Genomic DNA, 15,661 nt, shown 5'->3' on the forward strand with positions numbered 1-15,661 from the left:
CTGCCCCGCCATTCAGTAAGATCATGGCTGATCTGCCCCAGACCTCAATTCCTCTTTCATGCCAGCTCTTCATAGCCCTCAACTCTCCAATATTTCAAAAATCTATCTATTTCCTCTTTAAATACTTTCAGTGATCTCGTCTCCACAACTGTCTGGGGTAGATAATTCCAGACATTCACTACCCTCTGAGAGAAGAAATTCCTTTGCATCTCAGTTTTAAATGAGTGTCCCCTTATTCTGTAACTATGTCGCCTTGTTTGAGATTCCCCCACTAGTGGAAACATCTTCTCAACATCGACCCTGTTAATAAAAACAAGAAATGCTGGAAATACTCAGCAGGTCTGGCAGCATCTGTGAAGAGAGAAGCAGAGTTAATGTTTCAGGTCAGAGGCCCTTCTTTACCCTGTTAAGCACCCTCAGAATCTTGTTTGTTTCAAAAAGATCACCCCTCATTCTTCTGAACTCGAATGAATAACCTGTTTAGCCGTTCTTGATAAGTCAACCCCTTCATCTCAGGAATCAGCTGAGTGAATCTCTTTTGAACTCCTCCAATGCCAGTACATCCTTTCTTAAGTCTAAATCTCAAGTGTGATATCAAATTGAGAGAATCTGAAAGATAGTATAACCTGAGATACAAACTGAGAATTCAGTTTAAAACTCCCCCTGGATTGTGAAAATAAAAGATACAATAGCAATTTAATTTGTAAAGACTGTGCGTTGGATCACATTCCAGCCCTCATCCAGTATCAGACTGGAAGATACTGTAGCAATTCCATCAGTGCAGACTCAGCTCGACATTGCAGAGCAGGGAACATATTTAAACAACCCGGAACACTTTTACACAAGATGGATCATATTTACACAAGTAAGAAGATCTTTAACCAACAGGGAACCATTTTACACAATAACAGAGAACATCTTTACACAACAGCGAATACAGTAACACAACAGAGAACATATTACACAGCAGGAAAAATATTTTAAAAACACAGGGGACATCTTTACACAATAGAGAACACGATTACATAAATCATTGGTCTCTCGCTGTCTCTGCCTGGTTTTCTGTATGTCTTTCTCTGTCTGTTCCTTTCTGGGTCCTGATAATCTCTTCCTGGTTTTCTGTGTGTATTTCTCTGCCTGCCTCATTGTCGGTGCTGTGACTCACTGTCCTTGTGTCATTGTGCAATGAGGGTGAGTCCGTCAGCACGTGTGTTGCTGAGTCTGGGATTCTTGAGCATTCAGACGACAATCCTATTTTTATAAAAACATTGGGGAAATGAACATATTTCACTAACAGGCAGCTAAAATTTAAAACAGTAGTTAGCCGAGTGGCGCAGCGGAAGCGTGCTGGGCCCATAACCCAGAGATCAATAGATCGAAACAATTCTCTGCTATTTATGTTCGGTAGCAACACAAACAGTTCACTTTTAAAACATCATAACAAGATGCTTCCTGAGGCACTCTACTGCAATCAGCTTTTTTCTTCTCGTGAACACATCAATCAGTAACAACTCACTTTTGCTCACACGAACACAAGCTGCACAAACTGCAAACACGGACCAGCCGTGTCTCTCCCCCTTTGTCAACCCCTTCCTGCAGAGCCTCTGCTCCACCACCAGATGGTGATGTTGGCCACAATAAAACCAGGGCAAATGGTCACAGTCAGGAGACGGTCAGCAACAGAAAATAAAACAATAATAGGGAAAACCTTTACACAACAACAGGGGACATCTTTACACAACAGAAAACATATTTACACAACAGGAAATACCTTCAGATAACAGGGAGAACACAATCATACAAATGCCTTGTTTCTCCATCTCAGTCTCGTTGCCTCTCTCTCTGTCCCTCACTTTTGCTTCCTCATCGTCTATTCTTGGTTTTCTGTGTGTTTTTCTCTCTGTCCCGTTGTCGATGGTGTTACTCAGCGTCCTTGTAACATTGTGTAGCCAGGCTGAGCCTCCCAACACCTGTGTTGCTGTAATAAAAACAGAAAATGCTGGAAATGCTCAGTAGGTCTGGCAGCATCTGTGCAGAGAGAAACAGTTAACAGTTCAGGTCGGTTTCCTTAGCTCACATTAACTTTGTTTCTTTCTCCACAGATGCCGCCAGACCTGCTGACTATTTCAAGCATTTTCTGTTTATGTTTCAGATTTCCAGCATCTGCAGTATTTTGCTTTTGTACGTGTGTTGCTATGTCTGGGACTGTTTGAGTGCAATGCTATTGCTTTATAAACAGCGTTGAAACAAACATTTATCTCGCGAACACACAGCACTAATACACAGCTGGATATAAACAGCAGCCTGCAGCAGAGGGCGCAGTGGAAGTTTATTAACACAAATAATTCACCAACACTATATTTACTGCTGCCCACAATCACACCATGCTTCATCTCAACACGTTTTAATCTTAATTTGCATCAACTTCTTGCTTCCAACAAACACTTCAATTTGGAACACAGCTTCCAAATCACCTTTATTCACAAACCCGAACACAAGCTGCAAATGCTGCAAACACACACCAGCCCAGACTTTCCCCTTTCTGTCAACCCATTCCTGCATCACTGCCTCTCCATCAACAGTTGTCGCTAGAATCATACAATCATAGAATGGCTACAGCACAGAAGGAGGTCGTTCGGCCTGTCGAACCCGTGCTGGATCTCTGTTGGGGCAACTCACCTCGTCTCACTCCCCAGTCAGTTCAATTTTGGTGGTGGGAAAACTTCTCGAAAGAATAATTCGGGACAAAATTAATAGTCCCATGGACAAATGTGGGTTAATTCAAGAAAGCCAGCATGGATTTCTTAAGGGAAAATCATGTTTAACTGTCCTTCTGGAGTTTTTTGATGAGGTAACAGAGAGGGTTGATGAGGGCAATGCTGTTGATGTGGTGTACATGGACTTTCAAAAAGTCTGGCAGCATCTGAAAGGTCACTGAGCTGAAACATTAACTCTGTTTCTCTCTCCACAGATGCTGCCAGACCTGCTGAGTACTTCCAGCACTTTTTGTTTATATTTCAGATTTCTAGCATCTGCAGTATTTTGCTTTTATTGACTTTCAAAAGGAGTTTGATGCAATGCAACACAACAGACTTGTGAGCAAAGTTATAACTCATGGAATAAAAGGGACAGTAGTAACATGGATATGGAATTGGCTGAGTGACAGGAAACAAAGAGTAGTGAGCAATTGATGTTCTTCGGACTAGAGGAAGGTTTGTAGTGGAGTTCCCCAGGAGTCAGTGTTGGGACTCTTGCCTTTCCTGATATATATTAATGACCTAGACCTTGGTGTACAGGGCAGAATTTCAAAGTTTATGGATGATACGAAAATTGGAAGCATTGTGAACTGTAAGGATGATAGTGCAGAACTTCAAAAGGACATAGACAATTTGGTGGAATGGGAGGACAGATGACAGGTGAAGTTCAATGCAGAGAAATGTGAATTGATTCATTTTGGTAGGAAGAACATGGAGAGACAATATAGAATAAAGGGTACAATTCTAAAGGGGGTCCAGGAGCAGAGGGACCTGGGGGTATAAGTCATTGATTGAGAGAGCGGTTAATAAAGCATACAGTATCCTCGGCTTTAGTGATAGAGGCATAGAGTACAAGAACAAGGAGGTCATGTTGAACTTGTATAAGACACTGGACTCAGCTGAAGTACTGAGTCCAGTTCTGGGCGCACACTTTAGGAAAGATGTGAAGGCATTGGAGAGATTATGGAAAAGATTCATGAGAATGGTTCCAGGGATGAGGAACTTCAGTTATGAAGATAGATTGGAGAAGTTAGGACTGTTTTCCTTGGAGAAAAGAAGGCTAAGAGGAGATTTCATAGTGGTATTCAAAATGATGAGGGGTGTGGACAGAGTGGATAGGGAGAAACTGTTCCCACTTGTGAAAGGATTGAGAACTAGAGGGCACAGATTTAAAGTAATTGGTAAAAGAAGCAAAAGCGACATGAGGAAAAACTTTTTCACACAGCGAGTGGTTAAAGTATGAACTGCCTGAGAATGTGATGGAGGCAGGTTCAGTTGAAGAATTCAAAGGGGAATTAGACTGTTCTCTGAAAAGGAAGAATGTGCAGGATTATGGGGAGAGGACGGGGAAGTGACATGAGTTGAATTGCTCATTTGGAGAGTCAGTGCAGACATGATGGGCCAAATGGCCTCCTTCTGTGTAGTAACAATTCTGTGATTCTGTGATTCCAATATTCGAGTCATTTCTATATATGGTGGTCCTGACACTGACCCTTGTGGACATCACTGTTCACCATCTTCCATTCTGAAAAACAACCAAATATCACAACTCGCTTTTCTTGATATTTCATCCATTTTTTAATCGAAGCAGATACTGACCCTCCTATTCCAGGAGCCTGAGTTTTGTTACCCAGCCTTTTATGTGGTAGTTTGTCAAACGCTTTCTTAAAATCCATATAGGCAACATCCATTGCTTTCCTTTCATCAACCTTTTCTGTTACTTCATCAAAAAAATCAGTTATTTATTAATAGATGCAGCACTGAAACAGGCCCTTCGGCCCATCAAGTCTATGTCAACCAACAACCACCCATTTATACTAATCCTACATTCATCCTACATTCCCTGTCACATCCCCCACCATTCTTCTCCCACCTCTCTACACTAGGGGCAATTTACAATGGCCAATTTACCTATCAATCTGCAAGTCTTTGGCTGTGGGAGGAAACCGGAGCACCCGGCGGAAACCCACGCGGTCACAGAGAGAACTCAAATAATGAACTGATTGCCTCATTAGTTCTGTTAATAATACAATGATTTAATAAACAAAGATTTGAAACATTCCTGCCCATAAATCTTGATAACAGAGAGTGTGTGGATCTCCTGGCTCAGAATGTTTAATGGATACAGTCCTCATATCCGACAAGGAACCCCTGAACATCCACAGTAAAGACAGTGTGGATGAGGAAATGTAAGAGCCGGGAGCTGAAACTCAGGGACGGCCGAGCTCTCCTGTAATTGAGCTTGTGTGCCTGCTCTGCTCGCCGCACTTCCGGCTCTACTTTGTTTCCAATGAAAAGATGAAAAGGGCCGTTCGGTTTTCCTCTCACTGACAGCGTGTTTCACTCGGGTTAATATAACCCGGGACTTTTGCTGCTGAAATGAATTCTGCAAGGTCCCAGCAAACACACCAGCTCCCTCCTTTCTCCCCTCTTTCTATTGGATTGTTTTACCAGGAGGGGCTCAATAATAACAAACCCCCTGCAGGAAATGACCACAAATTGAGCATGTAAATGGGGCAAGTGGGCAGCTTTCTGGGTTCTCGGTTCTCCCTACCCCGCCCCTCCCTCCCTCCAGTCCAAGCCCCTCTTCACTTTCTTTGGGACTTTGATGAGGGTGAAATGGGGAAAGTTCCCATTGATGTTTGAATGCTGAATTGCTGCAGGGATCTGCGCAGGCGCGATGCAGCACCGCCCCCAGTGAGACGTCACAATGAGGAGTGGAGCGCATGCGCAGCCTTTCCCCAACCCAGTCTGTGTCGTCATTCACTCAATCAGGGGAAGATGGTTTAAATCAGCTGCGAATGGAGACTTCCCGGGCCTGGGGGAAGGGAACAAACAGCATCTGCTTCCAGCAGCCACTGCTTTGGAACCTGAATGGATGTGGTTATTCTTGGACACAAAGAAAAGTGCAGCGAGCTTTTTCCAACACACTAAAATAAAAGCAAAATACTGCGGATGCTGGAAATCTGAAACAAAAACAAGAAATGCTGGAATCACTCAGCAGGTCTGGCAGCATCTGTGGAAAGAGAAGCAGAGTTAACGTTTCGAACATTCCGAAGAAGGGTCACTGACCCGAAACGTTAACTCTGCTTCTCTTTCCACAGATGCTGCCAGACCTGCTGAGTGATTCCAGCATTTCTTGTTTTTGTTTCGTGCCAACACACAGTCGGTACAGGATCACTCCCAAAGCACAGAGATACTGCCAGCTCATCAGTTCCACTGGAACAAACAAAAGAAGTAGTCAGACACTGATCCCAAAGTCAAGAGACACATTTTCATTCAGTCAAACAACAGCAGGAGAGACAGAAGTTGATTCCATTTCACTCCAATTCAGTACAGCTGATAGGTTGATACATCAATCGCAGTCCAAAAACAAACACACTGTCAGATCTAAATAAACTCTGTCACCATGGCCACATTTAAAAAATAAAACTTGAAATTGAACAGACAAAATTTACCTGATTGAAAGGTACAGAATGAATGCAAGGAGGCTTCAAGGGGATTTGGACAGGGTAAGTGAATGGGCAAGAACATGGCAGACGGAATATAATGTGAATAAGTGTGAAGTTCTCCACTTTGGTAGAATAAACAGAAAGACAGAGTATTTCTTAAATGGTGAGAGGTTGGAAAGTGTTGATGTCCAAAGGGACCTGGGTGTCCTTGTTCATGAGACACTAAAAGCTAGTGTGCAGGTGCAGAAAACAATTAATAATGCAAATGGTATGTTGTCTTCATTGAAAGGGGATTTGAGTACATGGTTAAACATGTATTGCTTCAATTGTATAAAGTCTAGATGAGACCGCACCTGGAATATTCTGTACAATTTTGGTTTCCTTATCTAAGGAAGGATAGACGTGTCATGGAGAGAGTGCAACGGAGATTCACCAGACTAATCCCCTGGGATGGTGGGATTGTCTTATGATGAGAGACTGCAGAAACTGGGCCGAAATTCTCTGGAGTTTCGAAGAATGAAAGGTGATCTCATTGAAACAGACACAATTCTTACAGGGTGTGACAGGGTAGATATGGATAGGATGTTTCCTTTGTCTGGTGAGTCTAGAACAAGGAGACACAGTCTCAGAATAAGGATAGGCTATTTGAGACTGAGATGAGCAGGAATTTCTTTACTCAGTGGGTGGGAACTCTGTGGAATTCTTTATCCCAGAGGGCTGTGGAGCCTCAATCATTGAACATATTCAAGACAGAAATCGATAGATTTCTAAATACTAACGGGATCAAGGGATATGGAGATCGCAGGGAAAAATGGCGTAGAGGTAGATGATCAGTCACGATCTGTTTGAATGGCGGAGCAGGCTCGATGGGCTGAATGGCCTAATGCCCCTATTTCCTATGATCCCATGAATCCCAATAATGTACATCAGACGTTAGACCAAGTCATGCATTACATACCAGTTCAAAAATCCCACAGAGATTAAGACTGAAAGATACAGTATCAATTCCATTACTACAAAATGAAGGACTTGGAGCTTGCAGACCAGCCCATGTATAAGATTGAAAGTTATATTTTCATTCACAATCGTTTTCACAGAGCTAAATATTAAATAACAATCCACAACTTGTACAGGACTACCAAATAAAACCTACAACTGTAAAATACAGTTAATCCATATTTTAAATTAAACACAAGGCAAACAAATAGTGATACATCAAGAGAGCGGGAAACAGTGAGAGCAGAATGGAGCATAAAGAGCCCAGGAGAGGGAGCAAGAGTTCACTCAGAGTGCAGGGAACAGCGAGAGCAGATGCAAAAAAAGGCAAAGGAAAACACAATTAATGGGAGAACACTGAATGGTGTAGAGGAAGTGAGGGACGTTGGAGTGAATGTCCACAGATCCCTGAAGGTAGCAGGACAGGTCAATAAGGTGGTTCAGCAGGTATATGGAATCCTTTCCTTTATTAGCTGAGGTACAGAATATAAGGGTGATCTGGGTGTCCATGTCAATAAGTCACTGAAAGCTGACATGTAGGTGCAGCAAGCAATTAAGAAGGCTAATAGTATGTTAGCCTTTATCGCAAGAGGATTTGAGTACAGGAATAGTGAATTCTTGCTTCAATTGTAAAGAACCTTGGTGAGACCGCACTTGGAGTACTGTGTGCAGTTTTGGTCCCCTGACCTTAGGAAGGATATTATTGCCACAGAGGGAGTGCAACAAAGGTTCATCAGACTTGTTCCTGGGATAGTGGGACTGTCCTATGAAGAGAGATTGGGGAAACGGGCTGTATTCGCTAGAGTTTCAAAGAATGAGAGGTTATCCCATTGAAACCCACAAAATACTTAAAGGACAGTCAGGGTAGATGCAGCTGAGATGTTTCTCCTGGTTGGGGAGTCGAGAACCAGGGGACGCAATTTCAAAATAATGGGGAAACCACTTAGAACAAAGAACAAAGAAAATTACAGCACAGGAACAGGCCCTTCGGCCCTCCAAGCCTGCGCTGATCCAGATCCTCTATCTAAACCTGTCGCCTATTTGCTAAGGGTCTGTATCTCTTTGCTTCCTGCCCATTCATGTATCTGTCTAGATACATCTTAAAAGACGCGATCGTGTCCACGTCTACCAACGTGTTCCAGGCACCCACCACCCTCTGTGTAAAGAACCTTCCACGCATATCCCCCCTAAACATTTCCCCTCTCACTTTGAACTCGTGACCCCTCGTAATTGAATCCCCCACTCTGGGAAAAAGCCTCTTGCTATCCACCCTGTCTATACCGCTTATGATTTTGTACACCTCAATCAGGTCCCCCCTCAACCTCCGCCTTTCTAATGAAAATAATCCTAATCTACTCAACCTCTCTTCATAGCTAGCGCCCTCCATACCAGGCAACATTCTGGTGAACCTCCTCTGCACCCTCTCCAAAGCATCTACATCCTTTTGGTAATGTGGCGACCAGAACTGCACGCAGTATTCCAAATGTGGCCGAACCAAAGTCTTATACAACTGTAACATGACCTGCCAACTCTTGTACTCAATACCCCGTCCGATGAAGGAAAGCATGCCGTATGCCTTCTTGACCACTCCATTGACCTGCGTTGCCACCTTCAGGGAACAATGGACCTGAACACCCAAATCTCTCTGTACATCAATTTTCCCCAGGACTTTTCCATTTATTGTATAGTTCACTCTTGAATTGGATCCTACAAAATGCACCACCTCGCATTTGCCCGGATTGAACTCCATCTGCCATTTCTCTGCCCAACTCTCCAACCTATCCATATTCTGCTGTATTCTCTGACAGTCCCCTTCACTATCTGCTACTCCACCAATCTTAGTGTCGTCTGCAAACTTGCTAATCAGACCACCTATACTTTCCTCCAAATCATTTATGTATATCACAAACAACAGTGGTCCCAGCACGGGTCCCTGTGGAACACCACTGGTCACACGTCTCCATTTTGAGAAACTCCCTTCCACTGCTACTCTCTGTCTCCTGTTGCCCAGCCAGTTCTTTATCCATCTAGCTAGTACACCCTGGACCCCATGCGACTTCAATTTCTCCATCAACCTACCATGGGGAACCTTATCAAACGCCTTACTGAAGTCCATGTACATGACAGCTACAGCCCTTCCCTCATCAATCAATTTTGTCACTTCCTCAAAGAATTCTATTAAGTTGGTAAGACATGACCTTCCCTGCACAAAACCATGTTGCCTATCACTGATAAGCCCATTTTCTTCCAAATGGGAATAGATCCTATCCCTAAGTATCTTCTCCAGAAGCTTCCCTACCACTGACGTCAGGCTCACCGGTCTATAATTACCTGGATTATCCCTGCTACCCTTCTTAAACAAGGGAACAACATTAGCAATTCTCCAGTCCTCCGGGACCTCACCCGTGTTTAAGGATGCTGCAAAGATATCTGTTAAGGCCCCAGCTATTTCCTCTCTCGCTTCCCTCAGTAACCTGGGATAGATCCCATCCGGACCTGGGGACTTGTCCACCTTAATGCCTTTTGGAATACCCAACACTTCCTCCCTCCTTATGCCGACTTGACGTAGAGTAATCAAACATCTATCCCTAACCTCAACATCTGTCATGTCCCTCTCCTCGGTGAATACCGATGCAAAGTACTCATTTAGAATCTCACCCATTTTCTCTGACTCCACGCATAATTTTTCTCCTTTGTCCTTGAGTGGGCCAATCCTTTCTCTAGTTACCCTCTTGCTCCTTATATATGAATAAAAGGCTTTGGGATTTTCCTTAACCTTGTTTGCTAAAGATATTTCATGACCCCTTTTAGCCCTCTTAATTCCTCGTTTCAGATTGGTCCTACATTCCCAATATTCTTCCAAAGCTTCGTCTTTCTTCAGCTGCCTCGACCTTATTCATGCTTCCTTTTTCCTCTTAGCTAGTTTCACAATTTCACCTGTCATCCATGGTTTCCATATCTTGCCATTTCTATCCCTCATTTTCACAGGAACATGTCTCTCTTGCACGCTAAATCAACCTCTCTTTAAAAGCCTCCCACATATCAAATGTGGATTTATCTTCAAACAGCTGCTCCCACTCTACATTCCCCAGCTCCTGCCGAATGTTGGTATCGTTGGCCTTCCCCCAATTTAGCACTCTTCCTTTAGGACCACTCTCATCTTTGTCCATGAGTATTCTAAGACTTACGGAATTGTGATCACTATTCCCAAAGTAGTCCCCTACTGAAACTTCAACCACCTGGCCGGGCTCATTCCCCAACACCAGGTCCAGTCTGGCCCCTTCCCGAGTTGGACTATTTACATACTGCTCTGGAAAACCTTCCTGGATGCTCCTTACAAATTCTGCTCCATCTAGACCTCTAACACTAAGTGAATCCCAGTCAATGTTGGGAAAATTAAAATCTCCTATCACCACCACCCTGTTGCTCCTACATCTTTCCATAATCTGTTCACATATTTGTACCTCTATCTCATGCTTGCTGTTGGGAGGCCTGCAGTACAGCCCCAACATTGTCACCGCACCCTTCCTATTTCTGAGTTCTGCCCATATTGCCTCACTGCTCGAGTCCTCCATAGTGCCCTCCTTCAGCACAGCTGTGATATCCTCTTTGACCAGTAATGCAACTCCTCCACCCCTTTTACCTCCCTCTCTATCCCGCCTGAAGCATCGATATCCTGGGATATTTAGTTGCCAATCGTGCCCTTCCCTCAACCAAGTCTCAGTAATAGCAATAACATCATACTCCCAGGTCCTAATCTAAGCCCTAAGTTCATCTGCCTCACCTACTACGCTTCTTGCATTAAAACAAATGCACCTCAGACCACCAGTCCCTCTGCGTTCATCATCTGCTCCCTGCCTACTCTTCCCCTTAGTCACGCTGACTTCATTATCTGGTTCCTTACAGGCTTTAGTTACTACCTCCTTACTGTCCACTGACCTCCTCATTTGGTTCCCATCCCCCTGCCACATTAGTTTAAACCCTCCCCAACAGCGTTAGCAAAAGCACCCCCAAGGACACATGGGACAGAGATGAGGAGAAATGTTGTTACTCAGAAGGTTGTGAATCTTTGGAATTCTTTACCCCAGAGGGCTGTGGAAGCTCAGTCATTGAGTATGTTTAAAGCAGAGATTGACAGATTTCTAAATACAAATGGTGTAAGGGAATATGAGGAAAGTGTGGGGAAAAGGGCATTGAAGTGGATGATCAACCATGATCATATTGAATGGTGGGGCAGGCTCGATGGGCTGAATGGCCGACTCCTGCTCCTATGTTCCGATGTTCCTAACTCCACATGATCGGCGAGGCACAGCTTCAGGCCGACTTGTCGGGTGGTGTAAACAGATATCACTGCTTCTGATCTTCACCAGGACAGAGTGAGATGTAACATTGATCATCAAACAGACTGTGAGAGAATACAACAGAGTAAAAGACTGTGGAATAACAAATAGATTTGATTGGAATGTTGAATTTTGATTGGAATGGATAAAACAGCAGATTAAATTGGGATTCTCATCATTATATTGATCTGGGACAGAAAAACGAAACTGATGGAAAGAAGGGAAGAAGGAAGAAAAGAAAGGATGGAACTGTTCAGTTTTTTTGAGTTTTTTCACCCACTCATCAAAGCTGGATTAAAAAGAAGATGCAAATAACAAAGACTTTCACCAAAAAGAGAGATTAAATGCTGCCGAAACCTTGGATCGAAGGATGCCCCAATAGATCACCTGTTTAACTGTCTCCTCACTGGGGGATTTCAATCAGTGAGTGATATTATTCTCTACCGTTTTTTTTTGTTAAATGAACCCAGAACTGTCACTTGGAATTAATATCTGTGTCTCGACTCCTGAATAATAAAATTGTGAGTTTCTCGATATTTTCTGGACTCATTTCCAGCTGAAAGAACTAAGAACTCTTTTCTAATTTACACAATACTATATACACACTCATCAAGCCTCCGAAACTGACATCCTTGGTGCTGCTCTCTCCTCCCAAACCTCATCTCATGTGACTGTTACATCATCACTCTGACAGTGGGAGGGGTTGATCCCACTGTTTCCAGCATTAACCCTTTACATCCTTGTAATACACTGTCTGTCCAAAAATGGGTGGAGGGAACTTGTTTCATTTATTGAAACACCAACAGCTGCCAGTTGAAAATCAACTCAAACCCATCAGAGACAGAGAGAGAGAGACTGTCAGAGAACTTCCTGCATCCAGTCCTGACCCTGTTACACTCCGCAACTGCTCACCCAGACCCCACTGAACACTGTTCCCGAGACACTTCAAATACTGTTTACAAAAGGCAGAAAAGGTCAAAGTTAATCACAGCTGTATTGAATAGAACAAAGTTTAATATCTTCTCACCATCTCTCGGTAACCACATGAGACACAGGTTTTCTTATTCGCTTCCTTTGATTTTTCTTGTTCCTGACTGACAAATATTCCAAACCTCGGCTCAACCCTCTCGCTTGCATCATGTCCCAGTCACGGTTGAAAGCAACACATAACGACAGAAACACTCTGAAACATACAACACGGTCACACTTTCCTTCAGTGAGATGAATGTCGAGCTTTTTTCCAGGTTGAATGCATCTGTGAACAAACTTCTTTGAAAGAAGTTGCCTTTGAAATATCAGCACTGAATTTCTGTACAAGGAGGAACAGCCATTCCAAACTCAGATCCTTCACAATGGCTGTTTTCTCCTGTGACTGAAATTCATTATGAAATTTGAATTCGAAGTCAAAATTCACAAGACATGGATAAAATTATTGATTAGGAAACTTCTAAAGCACACTGTAATAAGGCTCTGCTGGGAGTTGAACCCAGGATCTCCTGTTTACTAGACAGGTGCTGTAACCAACTAAGCTACAGAGCCAGATTGAAAGTGCTTGTGCAGTTGAAATCAGAGAAGGGCACTATTTATTCTAAAAAAAAAACAACAAATGCTGGAACCACTTCGCAGGTCTGGCAGCATCTGTGGAAAGAGAAGCAGAGTTAACGTTTTGGGTCAGTGACCCTTCTTCGGAACTTCCGAAGAAGGGTCATTGACCCGAAACGTTAACTCTGCTTCTCTTTCCACAGATGCTGCCAGACCTGCTGAGTGGTTCCAGCATTTATTGTTTTTATTTCAGATTTCCAGCATCCGCAGTATTTTGCTACTATTTATTCTCATCCCATTTCTCCACTGGTCACAGCATATTTTAACTTTTCCCTCTTACTGATACAGTCAATCATATTCTCTATTTTTCCCAGAACTGAGAATGAATGTTTTGGAAGAAAATACATAATTCAATTTTTTCCAAAAGGTTACAGAACACAACATGTGAGTAATATTCCCCATTGCTTTCTCAGTACTGATGGATTGTGAAGCGGGAGTCAGCCAGAAGTCCCACTGAGCCGCAGTGACTCTGAGCTGACAATGAAATGAGATAAAGTTCAATCTTTCACAGTGAGATGCTGCAGAGAGATAAGATTCCCGAATCAAAGTGAGACTTTCTCATACTGTTGTTGAATTTCATTGCAAACACTCCTTGTACTCTCTGCTAGTGAAGCCTAAAAAAATGGAGAAACAGAATGGCACTCAAACTCACAACCCTGAGATGAAAAGTCTCATGTTCGACTGACTGAACTATCACTTCTACTCGGTCTCTTATTGTATGGATGCAATGTATGCTCCGATGCTGGGGCAGCTTTCAAATCCTGCCATGGATCCACATGTCAGAGTGAGTTACATGTTGCAGACTCAAGCAAAGGAAATGTGCTCACTTCCAAAACTATCAGCGAGTTGAAGCTGATTACGATCAACATCATCAGAGGTCAGAACTACCTGGTGAAAGAAAATACCCTGAAGAAGGATCCACAATTATTCAAACGCATCGGCAAAGTGAAAAACAAAAAATCGATGAGTTAATCCAAGACAAACAACAGAAACACAGAAGAATTCCATTCCATACCAGAACCCAGTCCTGTAGTTTTTGGATCCAGCTCTCAGTTACTGCTTCACCTTCATACACACACTTGGCAATCTGTACATTTAGTTCATTTCAATTTTGTCAACAGGCTCTTTGAATCCAGTTCTCTGGTCCTCAAATAGGCTCCGTGTGAAAGTCAACTCCGCTTTTTGTAAGGCTGCAACCAATCAATGACCTTCAACTAAAAACACAAATGAAGTAGAGGTCATGCAGGATTTGAAAACAGGACCTTTCACATGCTATTCAATCACACACCCAAAGTGAAAAACATACCCCCAGACCAACAAGCCATTTGCAAAAAGTATTATTTTTAGCTCTCTTTAGAACTGTGCCATTAAGTATATATTGCCTCTCCCTGTTCCTTCTGCTCAAGTGCATCACCTCACACAAGTCATATTAAATTCCATCTGCCACCTGTCTGCCCATTCTGCCTATCACTGTCCTGTTGCAGGCAGGTCATTTCATCCTCACTGTTTACCACTCTTCCAGGTTTGGTGCTTTCGGTATATTTTGAGATTCTACTCTATATTCCAAGATCCTAGTCATTTACATATCGCAGGAAAAGCAGTGGTTCTCGCAGTGACCATTGGAGAACACCCACTGTCGACTATCCTCCAGTCTGCCAAAGAACCATTTACTACGACTCTTTATTTTCTGTCCTTCAGGCAATTTTCTATCCAATTGGACAGAGAGTCTCCTATTCCATGAACCTCAATTTTGTTCACCGCCCTTTTATGTGGTACCTTCTCATCCATTCTTAATCCATCCATCCATCCTGTCTTAAAATCCATCATCCTTCTGTTTGTTCATCAAAAAATGCAGTTAGTCAAGCATGAACTCCCATTTATTAATCCATGCTCACTCTCCTCAATTAACTCAAATCTCTCCAAGTGACTATTGCTTTTTTCCCCTAATTATTGTTCCTAAAACCTTACTCACCACTGCTGTTAATATAACTGGCCTGTAGTTACCTGGATTGTCCTTACACCCTTTGTTGAAATAGGAAGTCACATTTGCCACTGTTCAATCCTCTGGCACCTCCACAGTGCTTGTTGGGAGGGTGTTCCTGGTTTTTGACCCTGCAACAGTGAAGGAATGGCGGTACAGTGCCAAGTCAAGATGGTGTGTGACTTGGAGGGGAACTTGAAGGTGGTGATGTTCCCATGCGTCTGCTGCCTTTATCCTTCTTGGTGGTAGTGTTTGTGGGTTGGAAGGTGCTGTTGAAGGAGGCTTGGTAAGTTGCTGCAGTACGTATTGTAAATGTTACACACTGTTGCCACTCTGCACTGGTGCTAGAGGGAATGAATGTTTAAGGTGGTGGATGGGGTGCCAATCAAGTGGGCTGCTTTGACCTGATGGTGTCAATCACTTGAGTGTTGTTGGAGCTGCACTCATCCAGGCATGAGTATTCCATCAAATTCCTGACTTGTGCCTTGTAGATGGTGGGCAGGCTTTGGTGAGTCAAGAGTTGAGTTAGTTGCC

The 15,661-nt window shown here is 43.2% G+C and overlaps 1 non-coding gene across 1 annotated transcript; it reads right to left on the minus strand.

Moving 5' to 3' along the window:
• Window positions 1-13,009: 13,009 nt before the first annotated feature.
• Window positions 13,010-13,083, minus strand: trnat-agu (transfer RNA threonine (anticodon AGU)). The gene has a single exon. It is a non-coding gene; the product is annotated as a tRNA-Thr (tRNA).
• Window positions 13,084-15,661: the final 2,578 nt, after the last annotated feature.

The sequence above is a fragment of the Heterodontus francisci genome, unplaced genomic scaffold (assembly GCF_036365525.1).
Source record: "Heterodontus francisci isolate sHetFra1 unplaced genomic scaffold, sHetFra1.hap1 HAP1_SCAFFOLD_618, whole genome shotgun sequence".
NCBI classification, from domain to species: domain Eukaryota; kingdom Metazoa; phylum Chordata; class Chondrichthyes; order Heterodontiformes; family Heterodontidae; genus Heterodontus; species Heterodontus francisci.